Source organism: Alligator mississippiensis, chromosome 6 (assembly GCF_030867095.1).
Source record: "Alligator mississippiensis isolate rAllMis1 chromosome 6, rAllMis1, whole genome shotgun sequence".
NCBI classification, from domain to species: domain Eukaryota; kingdom Metazoa; phylum Chordata; order Crocodylia; family Alligatoridae; genus Alligator; species Alligator mississippiensis.
In genome coordinates this window covers 78,276,720-78,297,414 of record NC_081829.1, presented here as the reverse complement: position 1 = coordinate 78,297,414, position 20,695 = coordinate 78,276,720, and the positions used below count along the sequence as shown (strand labels likewise).

Sequence of the window (20,695 nt, the reverse complement as noted above, 5' to 3'; positions counted from 1 at the left end):
ACTTGTACATGAAATATCCAGGCAGGATTTCTCAAGGTATGTTTAGGTCAGGTTTCCTCCTGTCCTTTCTGAAAAGTACCCAATTTACCTGAATGCAAGACAACTCTGAATTTAAGATAACCCTCAAATAATTAGATTCTATACATGGAAAATGTTAATATAGTTATGCATTAACAAATTTATAATCTAAATATTAGAGGGTTGTCTTAAGTTGGGCTCCCCTACTGCTGCAGCAAGGAAAGTGGAGGGTAGTGGGGAGTCAGTAGGGAAGGGATATGGTAGGAGAGTCAAATAGCCTGACTGCTGTCCCTTGCCCCTCCCACACACCTTTTACCTCCTGCTACCTGTCCCCTCCACCATTTGTCTGCCCCTTTCTCCCCCATGCCTGTATCGTCTAGCAACTTTCTACTTACCTGTGTTACTAATAGTGGGGTCACCATTTAAACAGGAGTAAAAAAAATGAAAAGTTTTTTAAATAAGTAACATGATTTGAAAGAAGAAGAATTAAGACCAACCTTCCTAGTGTCTTGTACCATAACAATTTCAGGGACAGCAGCGTACTTGGGCTGTGGATAAAGAGCAGCAGCAGGTGCAGTTCCTCAAATGCCTTGCTTCAGAGATTCATGAATCTGAAAAAATATCCTTGCCTGTTCTCGTCAATCTGGGTAGAGGTTGATGCATTGAGGCTTATCTATCTCCCTTCATGAACATAGTTACGACACCCCAGTTTTGGTTCATTTATTTTTGTTTTGTTTTGCTCTGTTTTTTAAGTACTCTTCAAACAAACCTAGATATTAAGTGCTAGATGAAGAGACACCAATGCAATTTATTTAAGTTGTGAGGGCTCTTATTTTTGAAAGGTTGGTGGGGAGAAGTTTTGTCAGAAGTTTCAAATTGCTTTATTATAGGTGTTAAGCCACTTACCTTCTGGCTGATAAACAAGCTGGTATGTTAATTCAAGCCAAAGATCTGGGCAGTGGGATGGCTAATAGAGATTATAATGACTAGGTAATTCAGTAATGGCACTGACATCTTCTACTGTTAATACCTGCAAAATAATCCTTAGAGGTAGAGTCACAAGGACCAAAGTTTTGATCATGTATTAGAGAAATCATTTATTTCAGTTGAGCGTTCGTGGTGAAAGCTGATATGACTTGGTAATTAGAGAGCAAGTTACTCAGAATAAAAAGTGGTAGGGGAAAGCCTCTAGCCTTCTTTAGGTCTAAGTTTCTTGCATTGGAGTCTGACTAGAATGGGTAGGAAAACGGAAATAAAAGTGATTGTTGTTTTTTGGAGAGATGTTTTTGTTTTGCTTTTCTCATTTACCAGAACGATTAAAAATACCTTGTTATATTTTAGAGTCTGGCAGTATTAATAAGGTATGAGGTATTGAGGGGGCATATGCAACAAATGCCTATATAGGGACCTATCATGGGTCTAGTTTAATGGATTTTCATTTAAGACAGAAGGTTAGAAAAATGAGTATATCCCCCAACTCCAATTCATAGTAGGATTACAATGGAGGAATAGAGGTCTCATGCAGCAACTCCTACTCTTGTTATATTTTTGTGTACTGACATGAAGGAATGGAGCTCAGGTGAAAGTTTTGGCCACTCAGTCAAGACCAGAAAATTAAATCCCAGGAATGTGATACAGTGGGGTACAGAGAGACACAAATATGCATACATATTATTCATATCAGGTCAGGAATTGTAGTAGCTTACACTGAGATACAAACCTAATTTTACTTGTGGATTTTAATGTTCTTTGGCCTTGCTTTTAACACACAGTCATGGGATAGATGCATGTTCAATGAAAATGAATAATCATATGCTTAAATTGTTTTTACTGAAATCCCCAGTGTTTATTTTTGTGCGCTGTAACAGGGGGCCTTCTCAGGGCTCATTTCCTGGTGGCCCGCCCACCTATTTCTGGGCTAACTGCCTGCCTTCTCACCTGCTATGCCTTGTTAATTAATTAATTGATGTTAATTAAGCAGGAGGCTGCCCATTTCTTGCCCCGATGCCAGGGGGCGCTATCTGTGTCTCCGTTCCTCCCCTACACCGCAGTCCAAGCCTTGCAGATGGCATCCAGCTGTTATTAATATCACCGGCCCCACACTGGACCCCAGAATCGTACTAGTTGAACCCCACTTAGATCCCTCTATTAAGGCAGCCTATTCTACCTTCATTCCTGGCTGCATATCTCCCTGAGCTGCTCCCCCTTACAGGTGTGGTCCCCCCCGGGACCTTTGGCTACTAGCCCTGGCCCACCTCCAGGCCAGTCGGAACTCCAGGCCCTCAGCTCTTGGGCGTTCCTTGCTGTGGGCCCCTGGCCCTCTGACCCTTCTGGTCCTGGCCCCAGCTTAGAGCAGTCAGGGGGATGTCAAGACAGGTTATGAGTCTATGTCCCAACTCTCTCTCTCTCTCTCTCTCTCTCTCTCTCTCTCTCTCTCTCTCTCTCTCTCTCTCTCTGGGGTCCATCTTCTAGACCCTACAAAGGGAGTAACCCACTCAGTTGTGGGGGTTAAAGTGCCCCGACCCGCCTTTCACCAGGGTGGTAACTGGCCTGAAATTTCCTGGGGGCTCCTGTGCCACTGAGAGCCCCACCAGGCCACCCACTGTGAGCAGGGTCCAGTTTTAGGTCATGCCCAGGACCAGGAGCCTCCTGACCATCCCCTATAGCTCCTCCCTTACCTCCAGATGATACCAGCAGGCAGGCGATGTTGTTGCCTAGCCTGCCAGCAGCAAAATGCCCTGTTTATATGGGCAGCCCTGGATCCAAAATGGCTGCCCTAATCGGGCACCTGCCAGCTGCTAGCTTCAGTCCCTTTAAATGGCAGGCACAAACAGTGCCTTGCCACATGCGCAAAAGCAGAAAACAACAACTAAGGGGATGTGAATCAGAGGTGAGGGTATTAATATTAATAATTTTATTAAAATGGTGCCTAGGAAATCCTAATCTGGGTAGGGTTCCATTTTGTACAGCTATAGAAAGTGACAGTTCCTGCCTTAGAGCTTACAATGTAAAAGGTATCTTTACTCATTTTTGGTAACCCTGGAGCCCACAGGAACTCTGTTCACATACACTGACTGCCTGAATCAGGGGAGAAGGACCCAGTCAGTTCGCCCAATCCAGGCACCGTCTTGGCTGCCTGAATAGGAGAAGGAGGAAGATTTGGGCATCCTGCAGGCCTTACAAAGTGGGCAGGCCTTCCTGGGTGGGTGCTGCCAAAGGATAACTCTTTCTACTAAGGTTGTTTTGAATATAAGGTTGTAGTGGAGGGATGGGGAGGGTGAAGGAAAGGGGGGAGAAGAGTTATGTCAGGGGCGGGCAATTATTTCAGCTGGAAGGCTGTTTATCGAGCTTTGGTGAGCTGTCGGGGGCCGCAAAGGTAGCCCTGCTCCTTGATGGGTGCCCCACCCCTCTGGTCACCATCTTGGGACCAGCAGTCCCTCCCCTTGAACCCAAAATTATTCCTTGGGGTGAGGAGGGGCTTGCCATTGTGAAACCGGAAAAAAAAAATCATATACTAAAAAAAAAAACCATCTACTATAACTTATTTTAATTTTATTTTAAAATATTTTTGTCTTGATTTGTGTGTTTGCATAGTGCATCTAGAGGCAATTGCATAATAGCTCAAAATACAGTCTTACTCTTGTATACTGTGCATGCAGGGGGTAAAGGGGTGTACGTGTGGGGGTTGTAGTTGCGGAGTGGGGGAGTGGTATGGAGGGGGTGTGGCTGGGGTATGTGTGCGTGGGTGGGGTGTGGGAGCAGAGTATGTGGTAGGGTTGTCGGTTGTGGGAGGGTGTGTGGGGGTATGTGGGAGGTGGGGGAGTAGAAATGTATGTGGGGGCTTTGAGAGAGTGGGTGTGGGTAGGGTGGGGGTGTGGGAGTGTGTGTGGGGGCTGTGGGTTTATGGTGGAGGGTGGGAGTGTGTATTGGGTATGCGGGGGTGGTGTGTGTGAGGGTGTATATATGTGGGGGGGGGGAGGTCCTCAGAGTCCTTGGAGTGTACGAGTTCCTGAAGTTGTATGTGGTGGTAGCAAGTGGGGCCAGCCTGGCCTGACTGCTTAGCGTGCAGCTCCCCACGCTCCTGCCCGAGTCTCTGGCCACACATTGTGGCAGTGTGAGGGGCCAGCCCCACCTGGCCCCATAGCATGCAGCTCCTGCCCAGGTCTGTGGCTGCACATGTCAGCAGCATGCAAGGCCAGTCCAGCCCCATAGTGAACCCCACGCTCCTGCCCCCTTTCCTCCAGCGGGAGTTCCTGGCCCTGGTCTGGTGGGGCCCTCACCTGCATCTCCAGGCTTGCAGGCAGGGAGGCTGGAAGCAGCCACGGGGCGGCCAGGCAAAGAGCCTCTTCCAGGCACAGACTCCTTGCCTCTAGTGCCCCCTGGTTTGGGGCTAGGGGTTGGTTGGCCAGGCTGGTGGGGGGTGTGATTGCTTAGCAACCAGAGCCACATCTCTTGCATGGATCTGCCAGCTTATAGAGGGGCACCCCAAAGCCAACGCTTACAGAGGGCTTATGGAGGGACCCTGCAGGCCAGATGGAATTGATGGAATTGCCTGACAGGCCAGATCTGGTCTGTGGGCTGTATTTTTCCTGTCTGAGTCATGTGCTTTGGGGACAGCTACAACCCCTCTGTAGGGGGGGAATGCAGGATTGTAAGGAACATAGTAAAGGCTGTAGAGATCTCCCCTGTGGGTGAGCAGATGGTGGGGGAAGTAGGAAGATGGATTTTATATTTAGTTGTAAATGGCAGCTAGGAAGCATGATTGGGATTGATTCAAAAGTTTGCTTGTATGGGAGTTTAGGAAGGGAAGCAGTAAGGGTGGGAACAAGGGAGTTGGTGTTCTCCAGTTTTGGGTAGTTGTCTAGGGAATCTACTGTTGCTTCCAGGACTCCTGGGTTTTTTTATTGTAAGCTGTCCTGAGCTTTTTGGTTAGGTTGGGATATGAATTTAAAACTTAAGTTGATGATAATGAACAAATGGCAATAGATTTTGGTGCTACAGAAAATAGTAATTTTAATAGAAGTCATCCTCCGCTTCTAAGGTGTTTCAGTAGGAACCCTTCACCAAACTTAATGGTGTGTCAAAGGACCAGCAAGTCATAAGTGAGAAGGGAAAGGAGACAGTAGTCTTTTTCTGAAAAAATCTGTTTCTGCCAGTGGCAGTAAGAAAGAAGAAAGGGTAGATCAGTACACTATTACCTTGAGAACTATTAGAATAGAACTGTTTCTTATGAAAGCTCATTCTTTTAAGAGGTTTTGAGATTATGCTTTTTTATATAAAGTCAGGGTCCCCTCCTTGAGAAGGCTAGAGAATCTCAGAGGTGAGCCACATAGTGTTTCTAGCATTCATTTTCCTTTTTTGTGGGGGACCAATTTAGTTATTTGGCACCCTAATAACTTCTAAAAGATCATGGAATTCTATGTAGTGCTTTGCTGAAAATTCATTTCTTTGGAAGATATTTGGAAAAGCACTGGACTGCAGACTTTGAAGCCTGTTTGATCTCAACCTTTTTTCTTCTCCTCCCCACCTTGCCCCTGCCCTGGTTCACAGCAGAGAGGAAAGGGAGGCCCTAAACCTCAAACCAGTAAGCTGAAATGAATTTCATATTTCTAAAAAAAAAAAAAAAAAAGAATTATACCATCATTTTAAATAATTTATGAAAATTATACATGCAAATTTAAATTTGGGTAATATTTATTCATCCAGAAAGTATATTTTAATACTGGATGTCTTGATTGCAGAAGATTGTTGTACTAAATTACTGTGGTATGAATCAAAGGCAGAGATTTTAGTATAAGTCTTCTAACAAATGCTTTCTGGTTCAAGACTTATAAATTAGGAGGTGAAAAAACTCACTGTTGTAGTGAAGCCATAGCATCTGAGCCTTGCATTAGTAATTTCAGCACCACATCTACATTTTTAATAATAGTATACCTATGAGTTGGTTTGTAATTTAGAGAACCTTGGCCCTTCAAAGGAGCATGGTGCCAGTGAGGCACATGCTTTTTCAAAGTCACAGGAGCATGCCTGGAAAATGAGGCTCCTCTGTATAGAACATTAAGTCATAAATCATCCTAATATTCTCACCAATAAATCTTCCACAATGAAAACCTTTTGATACTCGTTCGTTATTAATGACAAAGAGGACTTAATTCTGTTGGCTAATAATGGTGTTCCAATTTTATATGTAGCGTTTAATAGACTAATGAGATATGAATATACACATACCGTACTCACATTTTTGTTTGAGTATCAGGGCTCTAGAGTTCGCCTGTATAAGATTTCTTTTCTAAAGAACCGTTTCTTCTAGCTAATAAAATTTAAAATTATGAGAGTTTTTGACACAGTAGATTTGTCAGTATTATAGTGGAAAGTGAGAGTGAAGGTGGAGTTCATACGTTACCTAATCAAAATTCCTCAAATGATTCATTTACATAAACTTAAGCCTAGAATGAAGACAGAAAACAATTTATTTAGATTTATTAGGTTTGCACTTTAAGGGGCTTTTTATTTTTACTCTTTACAGCTTTAACAAGGGTACCGTGGAAAAATACAATGTTAGGCAAATGTTATCTGTAATGCAGAAAAAGGACTACATTTCAGTACCCAAATATGTTCAGTAGTACTCAGAATTTAGGCAATCTTAAAGCAATAGCTTTAATATAATTTTGTATAATTATATGAAATTGTTTTACTGTTTATTACTAGTGGTAAGAACTTCAAAAATTTTCAAAACAGCCTTAGCATAGTCTGAAAAAGTACGTTACATTACACATGTATTACCAGGATTTTAAAGCAGCTGAAAGCTGTCCAGGTAGGCATGAACAGACATGCTCATATGTGGGCATAGTTTGTTCAATGTAGAATTTCTTTCATGGCACTGACAAAACTAATGGTTTGTATGGCCATATCCAGACGAACGAGCATCTGCCTGTTGTGGCATCTCAAAGCAGTTTGAAATGCCACAGGAGGCATGCTAGGAATGAAAAAATGTTCCCCGTGCTGGAGTCTAGGTTTCATACTGGGAAATCCCAGTATGAAAAAAAATACACACTGGAAAAAAGCAGTGTAGGGCGCACTCCTGGAGTGTGCCTGAAAGCAACAGGAGGCTGAGTCATGCAAAGAGATGCTTTAGCATCAGGCCAGAGTGTCTCTATGCCTGTCGTGTGCCCCTGTTGCTGCAGCATGTTGCCTCAGCATGCTGGAGAGAATAGAAGTGGGTCATGGCTGGCAGAAGTGTCTCGGAGCTGCCTACAACCCAGGCTCTGTCCCTGATAAGCAGGGATGTGGGAGTGGGGAGGTGGTCTCTGGCAGAGAGGTGGGTCTCTCTCCTGCCCCACGTACACAGCCCCTGCTGTCCCTGGCAGCAGCAGCCAGCAGTGGGCCCTTGGGGCTTTCATGGCCCACTGCAGGCAGAAACCCCTGGCAACGTGTAGCACCGCCTAAGACCTGGGGGCTCCATGTGGTGCGCGGAGTCAGCCCGGCCCACTGGCATGCACCTTCACACAGGACTTGGCCAGCTCCTGCCATCACCTGGGGCTCCTGGCACTGCAGCCAGGAGCCATGTGCCATTGGGTTGGGCCGGCTCCTGCCTCCATGTGCTGATATGCCACTGGGACCCGGTGGCACACGCTGCACATGGAGGCAGGACATGGCCTGGTTCAATGTCATGTGACTCCTGTCTGCAGTGCCAGTAGCCCCAGGTGATGGCAGGATTCAGGTTGGTCTTGATTGAAGGTGCATACCAGCAGGTGGCTGACCTGGCCATTTGGGGCCAGGAGGACATGCTTCAACAGGTCAAAGTGGGCCACCTCAATGAGTACATCTTCCAGGCGATAGCTGTCCAGACAACAAAGTGGGGGCACCAGAAGACATGACAGCAGTGCTTCATGAAAGCCAACTTGTGCAGCTACAGCCCACTGACAGCTGGCCCAGAGGTACAGGAGGCTCTGCTGCAGTGCCCATACCACAGCCCAGGTGGCCATGCAGTTCCTGTCTGGGTCTGGCAGGCACACAGCCATCGGGTGGATACTGTCACAGGTGGCGGCAGGTCACAGCCAGGCAGTAGTGAATAGATGGTACAGGGACTGCTCTAGGTTACAGTTGCTTCAGCAGTCCATCTGGCACAAGGGGCTAGTGTCCCCAGGTAACTGGCCAGGCCTCAGAAGCTCCTGAGGGCTTTTTATACTGCCCCTCACCAGGGCAGCTTTTTGTCCCAGCCTCTAGCTCTCCCTGGCTGAAGATCTGGGAGGAACTGGGTAGGGTCAGTTTGCCCCAAGTGGTACAATTTGTCCCACATGAAAGTGCATGTACTGAGGCGCTAATCTTCAGCGCACATTTGTTCCACTGCTATTTGAGCTGCTGCAAGCACACATGCCTGCATGTGTGGATGCACCCTATATGTTCATTTGGCCTTGTGGACTGGAGAACAATTTGTAGTGTATTTGGTTTTTGTTTTGTTTTGGGTTTTTTTTGGAGGGGCAAGTGGGTAGGAGGGAAAAGGGCTATAATGGTAAAATATTTTTTTTTCTATAAAAGTTTACCAGCTTACCTTGACATTTTTGCATTCAGCCCTCACATTTTTCACAGCCCTCTATATTGCAGCAGAAGACAGATCTATTCATATAAGAAAAATCTTAATGATATCTTAAGTATATAGAATAAAAATATTGAGTTCTATATGCAGTTCATCACAATTAATATTTCTCTTTTTACCAGGAATAAGGTTGTTTTTTTTTAAATTGAGATACTGAGCCTATGGAGAATCTCATACCTGTTACCTTCTTGCAGAGAGTGAGGTTGGGAAAAGGTCAAATAAACAGCAGTACTTCATAAAAACATCAGGAGATGTTCTGTGGCTTAACGATCTAGTTGTTATGGTCCAGCAATTAGATTACAGTTTCCCTAATGTGTACATTCCTGTTTGTTTCTCTTGAATATTTATGCATCTCACACTTTAATCAGAAATTATTTATATTTTAAAAGAAAACAATTTCATAGAAAAAAATTCTGTAAAACAAAGCTTGCTATGCCAGTTTAAATTCCCTGACTTTTCAGGTTAGTTCCTGAAAGTTCCTGAATTCTATATTAAATTAAACTCTTTCGTTTTCTTGATCGCCTTTGGCCATTTTTCTTATTTGAAGAGAACAGTTTACCTCAGCACATGTTCTTGACATTATTAAATACTCCCCCGCCCCCCCCCCAAAAAGCAATCTATGCCAAAAATTAGGTAAGATTAATATAAAATTTTCCCTCTGCAATAAGTACTCATTTAATATTTCTCAAGAAATCTCGTCCCTGGTGACTAGGAATTTCACAAACACAGTGTGGTACAGTACAAATTGACAGTATCACCACAACTAATTTGGCGGATAAAATGCTTGAATTCCTAGAGAAGATGCCAAGATGTAATTTAATCACGTGAAGCTTTTTAAAATTTCTTTAGCATTTCTAGAAAAGCTTTTCTAGAAAAAAAAATCATTAATCTTTGTCAGTGAGAGGTTTTCAAAGTTAAAAATGGTGCCTAATTGCTACTTTTACACAGCAGGAAGATTCAATAGGTAATGATTCTTAGCTGATTTTTGACAGTGCTCTGCTGTATTATTTCTTTCTAGATCAGCAGTTCTCAACCTTTTTAGATTAAGACACCTCTCATTAGGCTCAAGGTGTCTCTTGTTAGAATTGAGGCACCTCTCAGAAAATGCCTGCTCTTAGTTTTCCCTCGCTTCTTGCCTACAGAAAAGAAGTAGAGCAGTTTTTCTGCTGGAGTGAACTTAAAGACCCCAACAAGTCAGAATGTTTTTTACACTATGGTTTCCTATTTGAAATCTCTGGCTTTATTTTGTGAATCATGTGTGAACAGTGCAAATGTCATATGGCACCCTGGTGCACCCTTGAAAGGATCTCAAGGTACTCCAGGGTTCTGTAGCATGCTGGTTGAGGAACACTGTTCTAGGTGATAGTTGAGTTACACTTTGCCTGTTTTATACACTTCCTGGTAGATGGGAGTGTGCATCTCATGCTGCAACAGTGTCTGATTTGACACTGAGAGGAGAAAAGACCTGCAAATAACATTCTAAAAAGGTATTTTTCTTTTTGTCTTCTAACTAAAATGCTGTAAGCATCTCTGTGTAGAAAGCCACTGACTTAGTAGTAGTGAGGGCTATGGCTCTGTGCTTATTTCTCTTCTAAAGATCTCGGAGCACATACACTAGGAAACTAACCTATCCAGCAATTTATCCCTTACCACTACATGACAATAGATAGTGTTTTAGGACAGGAATTTAAGTGTAACAACCCAATAAGTCGTGGAAAATTGTAGGAAGAATTTTAGGTTGATAGATATAGTTATAAACATGTACAGTTGGTCTAGCTTCTTTTTTATGCTTAAAAACTAAACATTTATTAGCAGTCTCCTATAATGCTGTACTTGTGCTTTAGTTTAGAAGTAGCTGAGACTTGCTCAGGGAACTGATGGGCAGGATCCCCTGGGAAGCCAGTCTGTGGGGGAGAGAAGTCCAGGAAGCTGCCTATACTTTAAGAAGCTTTACTCAGAGTGGAGGAACAAACCATCCCGATGTGTAGGAAGACTAGCAAGTATGGCAGAGGACCAGCTTGGCTTAGCAGGGAACTCTTCAGTAAACTAAATCACAAATAGGAAGCTTATAAGAAGCGGAAACTTGGACAAACAACTACGGAGGAGTATAAGAGCATTGCCTGGGCACGCAGGGATGAAGTTGTGAAGGCCAAAGCACAATTGGAGTTGCAGCTAGCAAAGGATTTGAAGAATAACAAGAAGGGTTTCTACAAGTATGTCACTAGCAAGAGGAGGGTCAGGAAACTATGGATCCCTTGCTGAATAGGGGAGGCAACCTTGTGACAGAGGATGTGGAAAAGGCTGAAGTGCTCAATGCCCTTTTCACCTCAGTCTTCACAGGCAAAGTCAGCTCCCAGACTACTGCACCAGGAAGCAGAGTTTGGAGAGGAGGTGAGGCGCTGTCAGTGGTGAAAGAACAGTTTGTCAACTATTTAGAAAAGCTGAACATGTACAAATCCATGTGGCCAGATGGGATGGACATGAGTTGGGAGTTGGCTGATGTGATTGCAGGGCCACTGGCCATCATCTTTGAGAACTCATGGCGATCAGGAGAGGTTCCAGATCATTAGAAAAGGGCAAAAACAGTGCCCATATTTAAGAAAGGGGAAAAGGAGGATCCAGAGAACTACAGACCAGTCAGCCTCACCTCAGTCCCTGGAAAAATCATGGAGCAGATCCTCAAGGAAACCATTTCAAAACACTTGGAGAAGAAGGTAATTAGGAACAGTCAGCATGGATTCAGCAAGGGCAAGTCATGCCTGAATCAACCTGATTGCTTTCTGTGACAGTAAGACTGGCTCTGTGGATGCAGTGAGACCGGTGGATGTGGTATACCTTGATTTTAGCAAGGCTTTTGATATGGTCTCCCACAGCATTCTCTCAAGCAAGCTAAGAAAATATGGGCTGGATGAATGGATAGAAAACTGACTGAAGTATCAGGCTCAGAGCGTAGTAATCAATGGCTTGATGTATAGTTGGCAGCCAGTATCACGTGGAGTGCCCTAGGGGTTTGTCCTGGGTCCAGTTTTTGTTTAATGTCTTCATCAACAGCCTGGAAGATGGCATAGACATAGAGTGCACCCTCAGCAACTTCATAGATGGCACCAAGCTGGGGGGAGTTGTAGATACAGTGGAGAACAGGACTAGGATCCAGAGTGACTTAAACAAATTGGAGGATTGGGCCAAAAGGAATCTCATGAGGTTCAATAAGGACAAGTTCAAAGTCCTGCACTTGGGATGGAACAATCCAATGCAGTGGTACAGGCTGGGGACTGACTGACTGGGCACCACCTCTGCAGAAAAGGACCTGGGGGTTACAGTGAACAATCAGTTAAATATGAGCCAGCAGTGTGCTCTTGTTGCCAAGAAAGCTAACAGCATACTGGGCTGCATCAGTAAGTGTGTTGCCAGTAGGCCACATCTAGAGCACTGTGTTCAGTTTTGGGCCCCCCACTACAGAAAGGATGTGGACAAATTGGATAGAGTCCAGCAGACGGCAGCAAAAATGGTGATGGGTCTGGGGCACATGACTTCTGAGGAGAGGCTGATGGAACTAGAGCTACTTGGTCTGCAGAAGACTAGGCTGAGAGGGGGGCTTTGATAGCAGCCTTTGACTACCTGAAGGGTGGTTCTGAAGAGGATGGAGCTGAACTGTTCTCAGTGGTGACAGATGACAGAACAAGGAGCAATGGTCTCAAGTTGCAGCAAGGGAAGTTTAGGTTAGATATCAGGAAGAATTTTCTCACTAGGAGGGTAGTAAAACACTGGAACAGGTTACCCAAAGAGGTGGTGCAAACTCCATCCTTGGAGGTTTTTAAACCTCAACTAGACAAAGCTTTGGCTGGGATGATCTAGTTGGGATGGTCCTGCTTTGAGCAGGGCATTGGACTAGATGACTTCCTAAGGTCCCTAATTTTTTAGGATTCTATTCTATGAGAGTGAAGTAGGCTATCTGTTTAATTGCTCAGCACACTGGAACCAACCATTTTGCAGAAGTGCCACAAATTAGACTCACAACCTCCTTGAAAGCCTTTTCAATACCCTTGCTCTGCCCAATTTGTGGGTCTGCTTTCTGCTTCTTGTCCTGAGCTTCCTGCCCAATCTGCTGTTTTGCTTTCTTCTTCTTCCCTTGCACTCCCTGCCTAATCTGCTCCCTGATCTGCCAAGTACCACACACAAAGGTTTCCTGTGCCACTTCTGGTACATGTGCTGCCAGTTGGCCACTCCTGGCTGCTTATTCTGTTTAGCATATAACTTGCTTTATTAGTTATGCTTTGTCATCCACATACTTAGCTGCCCCAGTCAGGCTTAGCTTGAAAGTTCTGACTTGATTCCAGCAATGGGTAATATGGAAAGTATGTTTTCCTTTTTGAGTATTCATATTATGTATTTCCAGTCTTACAGAAAACAGCTAAAATATGCCTTAAACTTAATTGTTAAGATGCAGTTCTGTTGAAACTGATGTGTTATGGAATTGGAGCATAGAATTGCTCACTTCAACACATTGCAAATTTACTAAATGATGGCTGAATTAACCTAACTTTAATAGACTATAGAGAGTGAGATTCTGTGTTGGCATGACAGATTTTAAACTGATGCTTGCCAAGACATAACTGTTTAAAAATTGACATTTTGTGCTCCACACCATACTGCCACCATCCTTACTGCTTCATGACAAACTGTCACTCTGCGGTACAGTATGTCTAGCTGGTAGCTGAAAAATTAACCTGTTTTATGTTGTGGGTAGTATACAGTTGACAGTATTTAGGAATAAATGTGTGGTACCTGAATATCATGGTCGGTAATAAGTGTCATTTCAGGAGTGTCATAAAAACAAGGTGCCAAACAAACCCAAAATGACCAGAACATGTACTTTTCACATATTATTTTTATCCTGGTATTGGCTAGTGTCATTCTGAAGTCTTATAGCTTTCACTCCCTCTTGCCTCCCTGCCCCCCCCCCAAAAAGGGTTCATGTCTGTCTTTCTAGTTTGCTATATATGTCAAGTTTTCATTTTGTTGCTAGGATGACAAACATTTTGATGCAAGATTTGTCTTGTAACTTACTTTTTTATATTAGGTTGAATCTTATATACATATTTCTGATGTTTTGAAAAATGTAGGTCTAATTCAGTATTTATACAAACAGAGTTAACTCTTGTTTTTACCCTTTGTAATTCACAAGATGCCATTGGGTGTATCATTTTAAAATAATGATATTCAAGATTTCTTCAGTTATCTTTGCTTTTTTTCCAAATGACAGACATTAAAAAGAAGGCACAATGGGATTCAGTGTAAAGTCCCAACAATTGTACCTTCTGCCACGACACACGTGTATGCCAAGGGCATGCAGTTGTGGGATTGAGCATCAGATCCCATGATGTCATATTAACAGTGCAGGGGTAGCCCTCCCAGGCACACCCTGCACCGTAAATCTTCACTCCTGTGGTTGGGAGACTCATCAGCTCCTAGCTCTGGGAGCACATGGTATGCCTCCGCAGCTGGAAGCTCCAGTTGCTACTGGGACTTACAGCTGGGGGCGTGAATGGTACCCCTGTGGCTGGGAGCAACATCAGTTGATTGGAGCTCCCAGCCTGGGGAGCTCACTGTGCTCCCCCAGCTGAGACCCCTAGTCAATTGATCAGTGCTCCCAGACTCTGGAGCACACTGGATTGTACTCCATATGTTCATTTAAAGGCATGATGGCAATCTGCCACAAAGTTAGTACACATATTTTGTGTAATAACTTTGTTGCTTATTTCTGGTTCTCTCGTCATTAATTGAATGAATGTGTAGCATGGTCACTACTTAAGGCATGATTGACCAGTTAATCAGGTCTTAAAGTATAACACTTAACAGCTAAAGCCCTCTGTCTCACCATGTCAGCCTACATGGTTGGAGTGGGAGGGCACTAGAAAAAGAAGTCATTTGTTGTATGAAGGAGAAGACAAAAATATTTTCTGTTGCTTCATGGTGGGGTGATTGAATGAGTGGGTCTGAGCGAATAGTACACTGAAGAGGGAAAAATGGCTCTTGGCTCTATGATTTGTTCCACTGCAAACAGATCACTGCTTGAACAGTTCTGCTGTATTATTTGCATTGACTCTAGTCCTTTCTGTTTTTTGTACCTTTACAAACCTTGAAAACGTTTGACAGATATATATTGAATGAAATGAGCCCATTAATTGAGTCCAATGTAGAACATCCCATATTGGGGAAAGGAGGTAGGTACTGCATAATTCCTGTTATGTTACTTTTAATAATGTTTAGTATGCCAAACACAACTTACCACCCTTCAACTTACCACCCTTCAACTATTTAAAGCAATTTTTTTCATGTTAATGTGTCTTTTTATGACAAAAGCATTCATTCTGATACAGCCTTTTGCATCATCTTTGGTAATTTTCATTTGCCCAAAGATGGAATCTCTCTTGTCAGATAGGTATTACTTAAAATTAAGATGTCAATGAACTTTACATTCAAAACATGCAGCCTTGCTTATTTGTTTTATAATATATATTTTACTATTTTTAACTTTGTACATTTAGTTACATAAAAGCCTTTTTCAAAGTCTCTTATTAAAACAAATGAGGAGGAGAAGAGCCATTGACATACCAGCTGCTGCACAGAAGTGAAATATTTTAACTGGGAGTAACAGGAAGAGAAGGGAGAGCTTGAATCCTGTTTTCTCAGGATTCTCAATTGAATCTCAATTTTGTGTTTTCATTGAAGAGAAAGTGTTACAAAAGTGGGAGAGGAAAAAAGAAAGAAATCAAATAATTTGTCAACTTTTTAAACAATGGAGATGCTACTCATGCTGTAGCAGAGCAAAGTCCTAGCATTGCTCTTGCTGTTGTTACAAGGGAGCATCAGTACAAGTTAATTCACAGCATTATCATTTAAATACCTGTTCTTGTTTAAAAGGGACAATAAAGGAAATTTAAATTTTCAATTGATCTCCAAATGGCTGTGAAAATCCAAGTAAAATATAGCTTCAGGTAAAATCATGCTAGATTCAGCTTGTGTGATCTTGCAGGGAAACTATGCTTGATCAGAATCTGTCTTTCTGCCAGGCAGGGGATCAGAACATGAATAAAGTTGCCATCATATGCTGGACATACTGCATTGGCTTCCTTAGTGTCAGAAAGCATGAAGCCAAGAGTAAAACCCTTAAGGGTATGCCACACATCTATTTAATCATTTAAGTGTTCAAAATGTTGGCTTTTGTGTAATCACTATGAAATCCAGTTATGCAAACTATAGCTTGGTTGCAAACTAGTTGCTACTAATATGGTAAAAGCCAAAGTGTGAAGGATTTATTTCCCAGATTCATTTTCTTTCTACAGTTTTAATTGGTAGGTGCTATCTAGCTACATAACTGAAAATGTTGGTAGACTGATATCTTCTTATTCATTAGATTTGAGTGTGGTGTTTTTGGACAGGGGTGAGGTTTCTCCAAGCTGAGAGAGACAACCTGCTATGTGGGTAGTCTTTACAAATTTGGCAACAGACTAACAAGATTAGGAAAAAAATAGTTATAGGTTAATTGCATTATACTAAGAAACGTGTTATAATTGAAATCAGAAATGTAAGCACTTATTTGTAAATCTAATCTTTCTGCCTTTACAGGACTTTTTCTGTGTTACTTAGTACAGGTTAGGTGCTATAAAATAATTGCCTTTTCATGTCAAAGTTTAAACTAATAAAGCAATGAGATTTTCATCATTTTTCCTTGGAAGTCTATTCCACAAGTTAGTAAAATTGACTTTTTAAGATATTTGCCTGACATCATTCTGAGTTCATTTGCTTAAATTTTGTTGCCTTATTAATTGTGTTGTTCACAATAGGGCAGTGATAAACAATTTATCTTTATCCTTCAAGTAGATGGAAAAGAAAGAACAACTCTCTCCCTTGGCTGGCCGGCTGGTTTGCATTCTGAATCTTTGCTCTAGAAGATAGTTCCTCCTTGATCATTTTCCTTTTCACTATTCCCTTTCACTATCACATCTTACACTTAAGACACAATTAACTAGTTAATCATGTCTTAAGTTGTCACCCAGCCATACATTCAATCAATTAATGGCATGATAAAACAAGGAATAAGCTGCAAAGCTACTCCAAAAATATATAATAACTTTGTGGCAGGTTCCTACTGTGCCATTAATTGAACATGTGGCTGGGAGCCTCATCAGTTGAACCAGGCTCCCAGCTGTGTGGACACACCATGCACCTCCAGAGCTGGGATCCTGCAGCTGACCTGAGTTGTCAGCCACAGCGATGCACCAAAGAGCCCATGTTGGCGGGAGCCCGCAGTTGCCCCGGGCTCCTGGGTACATCCCTACAACTGAGTCCAGGTCAAATGATGGAGCTTGCTACTTGCTAGTGGAGGGAGAGCCTGGCATTAAGGTGTGATGGGATGTGATGTGTGATCCCATAATCATGCCTTCTGCCATATATGTGCAGCATGGCAGGAAGCACACTTGTGTGGATCACATATCAGACTCAATCAGACCTTTACCAGCACAACTGGTAGAGGGCCAAGGCTTTCATCAGTTTTGTCAAAATCATGGTACAGTCTCCTTGGTACAGCTTTAATTAATAGGAAAAAATGTCTAACACTTATAATTGGATCAAAACTTGAAAATGACAGTACCTGAAATTAACAACAGGAGGTAATATCTCTATCAAGTAATTTGTTCATATGTACATTTTCATTGTGGGCCTGCAGAAATCTCATGAGCTGTCTTGGAAGCTTTCTGCCTCACCAGTGTATGTAGGTGCATGGTAGCCCAGCCACTCCCTATATCCTGGGCTGAGGGGATAAAGAGTGGCATACATTTCTCATAGATTTCTCATAAATTTCATAGACATTAGGGCTCGAAGGGACCTTGTGCGATTATTGTGTCTAGACCCCTGCCCAAAGGGCAGGAAGTCAGCTGGGGTCAGATGACCCCAGCAAGTAAGCATCCAAACATTTCTTGAACATGTCCAGAGTAGGTGCTTGCACTACTTTTGGGGAGAGTCTATTCCAGGCTCCTGAGACTCAGACGGTAAATAAGTTTTTCCTTATGTCTAGTCTAAAACTGTCTTCTAGCAGTTGTGACTGTTAGACTTGGTCTTCCTTTGGGGTGCCCTGGTAAACAGACGTTCTCCCAGTTCCTGATGACTATATGTACAGACTGCCACCAAGTCACTCCTGAGCCTTCTCTTCTCCAGACTGAAGAGTCCCATGGCTCTCAGCCTCTCCTCATAAGGCCTGCCGTCTTGACCTCTAATCATGCAGCATCGCGTTGGTGGCTCATGTTTATCTTGTGATCAATCATGACCCCCAAATCTCTTTTGGTTGTGGTGCTAGTGAGTGAAGGAATGCCAAGCGTATAAGTATGATGTGGGTTCTTTCTCCAAAGGTGGAGCACTTTGCATTTCTCTATGTTGAAGGCCATCAGGTTTTGATCTACCTACCTTGCAAGCCTGTCCAGGTTGGTCTGAATTGCCAGCATATCCTCTAGTCTGACCCCACTTCCCTGTAATTTGGTGTCATCTACGAATTTAGCCAGGCCACTTCTGACACCTGAATCCAAATAATTTATGAATATATTAAAGAGTACTGGTCCGAGTACTGAACCCTGGGGGACGCCACTGGTCACCATGCACCACCTTGACTCGGTTTCTGTTGACTGTCACGCTCTGGGTCGACTACCACTTTGTGACTCAAGAGACAGCCCAAGGAATTCCTCATGCCACACTTCCTGGACACTGCTTCCAGGCGGACTTAGTTTGTTGCACAGTCGGCTATAATTCAGACAAATCTTTTTTTTTTTTTTTTCTTCCTACATTCTGACTTCCAAAAGCAAGGCGCATGTTTTATTTGTGATTTTTTGTGTGTGTGTGTGTGTGTGTGTGTGTGTGTGTGTGTGTGTCTAAGAAAATAAGGTATTCCTTGTTGCCCTTCTCCTCAGACAAATCATAGAAAAGTATGGCTGGAAGATGTGCGGGCCGGGAGCGATCCGGGCCCGTTTTGCGCACGCGGGCTGTGGCCAGCAGCCCGGGCACACGGGGTTGGAGAAGACCAGGGCGAGCTAGAATTAGTCACGGACGCTAAGTGGTTGATTTAAATATTGTTTACTTACACCAAAGGTGGTCGTGGTGTAGGCTGGACAGTTTTCCAGGCACAGCTCCGCTTAAATCCTCGTTCGAGGACTACGACAAGTTCGCTCTCTCCCACGGAGTTGTTGAAGCTCCGTGGGTCCGTCTCTTTTGCGTGCAGGAAGGGATACGTCTAGGAATCTATCGGCGACGGGGAGAGGCCAGAGGCTGGTCAGGCCCCTGTTGCCTTTTAAGAAATGCGTTGGGTCCGTAAGGATCCGCAGCGCTTGGAGATCTTCACACAGCGTGAAGTCTCCTCCTCCTGGTGTTCCTGGAGTCCTCCCTTGCAGGGGTCTCCTCGGAGTTCTCCAACTTCTCTCCAACTTGGGCAGAAACCACCCAAGCTCTTTTTACGGGTAGCAAGCCAATCGCTAGCCGCCACGTATGCATAATTTAATGTGAACCAATAATGTGGCTCGAATTTGAATACAAATGGCGGGAACTCTTTGCACCGAGCATTTCTTAGATGCAAAAAGAAATGCACCATGCAAAGAAAGCTACAAACTGGCGGGAAATTCTCCGTTGCACCAGGGTTCTCTTCTGCAGCAGAAAACTCCACCGTGCAAAGAAGCTGCAATTTAGCGGGAAAAATAATTTAGCAGTGCCGAAGCGCACACAAAACAAAAATCACAACTTTGGGTTGTGACAGAAGAGACATCAAGAGGTCAGGAGGTCCAGCCATAACTCAGTTTATTCCTACCATTATAGTCAACTTTCTACAATGGAAAATTATTTATACTTGTAAACAGATGCTAATTTTTTTCCAAATGTTCTACAAGGACCAATGATACTACCACACATTCCTTAATATAGTTTAAACCATTCCAAATTTTTTTTTGTCTAAACTGTTGTTAAAAACATCCGAAGACAGAGATTCCACCACCTCTCTGGGTAGCCTGTCTCTCAGTTCTTCCTAGTGTTCAACCTAAATTTCCCTTGCAGCAGTTTTAAGAACAGTATTCCTTGTTCTGTCAGGGCCGCCAAAGAGAGCTTGTCGGCAGCAGTCCCTTGATACAAAGATGACATAATAGTCTTATTACCATTGTCCTCTTTATAGCCACGTTTCAGGTATTTGAAGGCTGTTATTAAATCCCACCTCAGTCTTTTCTTCTCCAGACTAAATAATGCTAGTTCATTCAATCTTTCCTCATAACTCATGTTTTCTAGGCCTCTAATAATCTTTGCACTCTGCTTATCTCTTTGTCCACACCTTTCAATCATGCATACTATCAATATGCGTACTATTGATTTTTGGGGGGGATCATTTCTCCAGTTTATCCAAGGTCATTTTTAATAATTCAACTCTTCAGAGTATCTGCAACTCCACCTGTTATTCTGACTTTGACCAACCAATAGATGACTCCAAGGGTTTTTAGGATCTGATGGCTGCAAACTGTGTATTCTCCAGGATATCTTCCTGTAAGGGTGAAGGGCCCTTGTTCTGGCTTCCTTAAATAGTGGATGAATTTGTCCAACGTGTGCAAAGCAATGCCCTTTTTTCCCCTCACACCAGGACCATTGTGACAGATGGCTCTGATAGGTTGGGAAGCTCAAAGGAGACAAGACTCTATATCAGAGTTTTGGGACACTGACTGAGAAGGAGAGCTTGTCAAGACTTTGTCTGCAGCATTCAAGGGTGTTGTTTCGAGATCATGGCAGATTATGACAGCACACTTTTATATCCTCGCATGGGGTAGGACGAAATCTGCCCGTATATGCAGGTAAATGTGCTGCAAATAGCAGATGCATATGACATCAAAGCATATAATATAAATATTTTCCTTTCTTCCTTTGGCAGCATAGGAACTTATCAAGTTGTCTGGTGTTGTTTGTTTCTTCTCCTGTTTTTACCCATTCCTTGTCATTCTTATGCTATGGTTTGTAAGCTCTTTAAGAAAGGAATCATCCAACTCTATTTGTACAGTGCCTGACGCA

The 20,695-nt window shown here is 43.2% G+C and overlaps 1 protein-coding gene across 13 annotated transcripts in view; it reads left to right on the top strand.

Annotated features, from left to right (window-relative positions):
• Positions 1-20,695, top strand: part of MGMT (O-6-methylguanine-DNA methyltransferase) — a 361,778-nt gene that overhangs the window by 43,971 nt on the left and 297,112 nt on the right. The window lies entirely within an intron of this gene.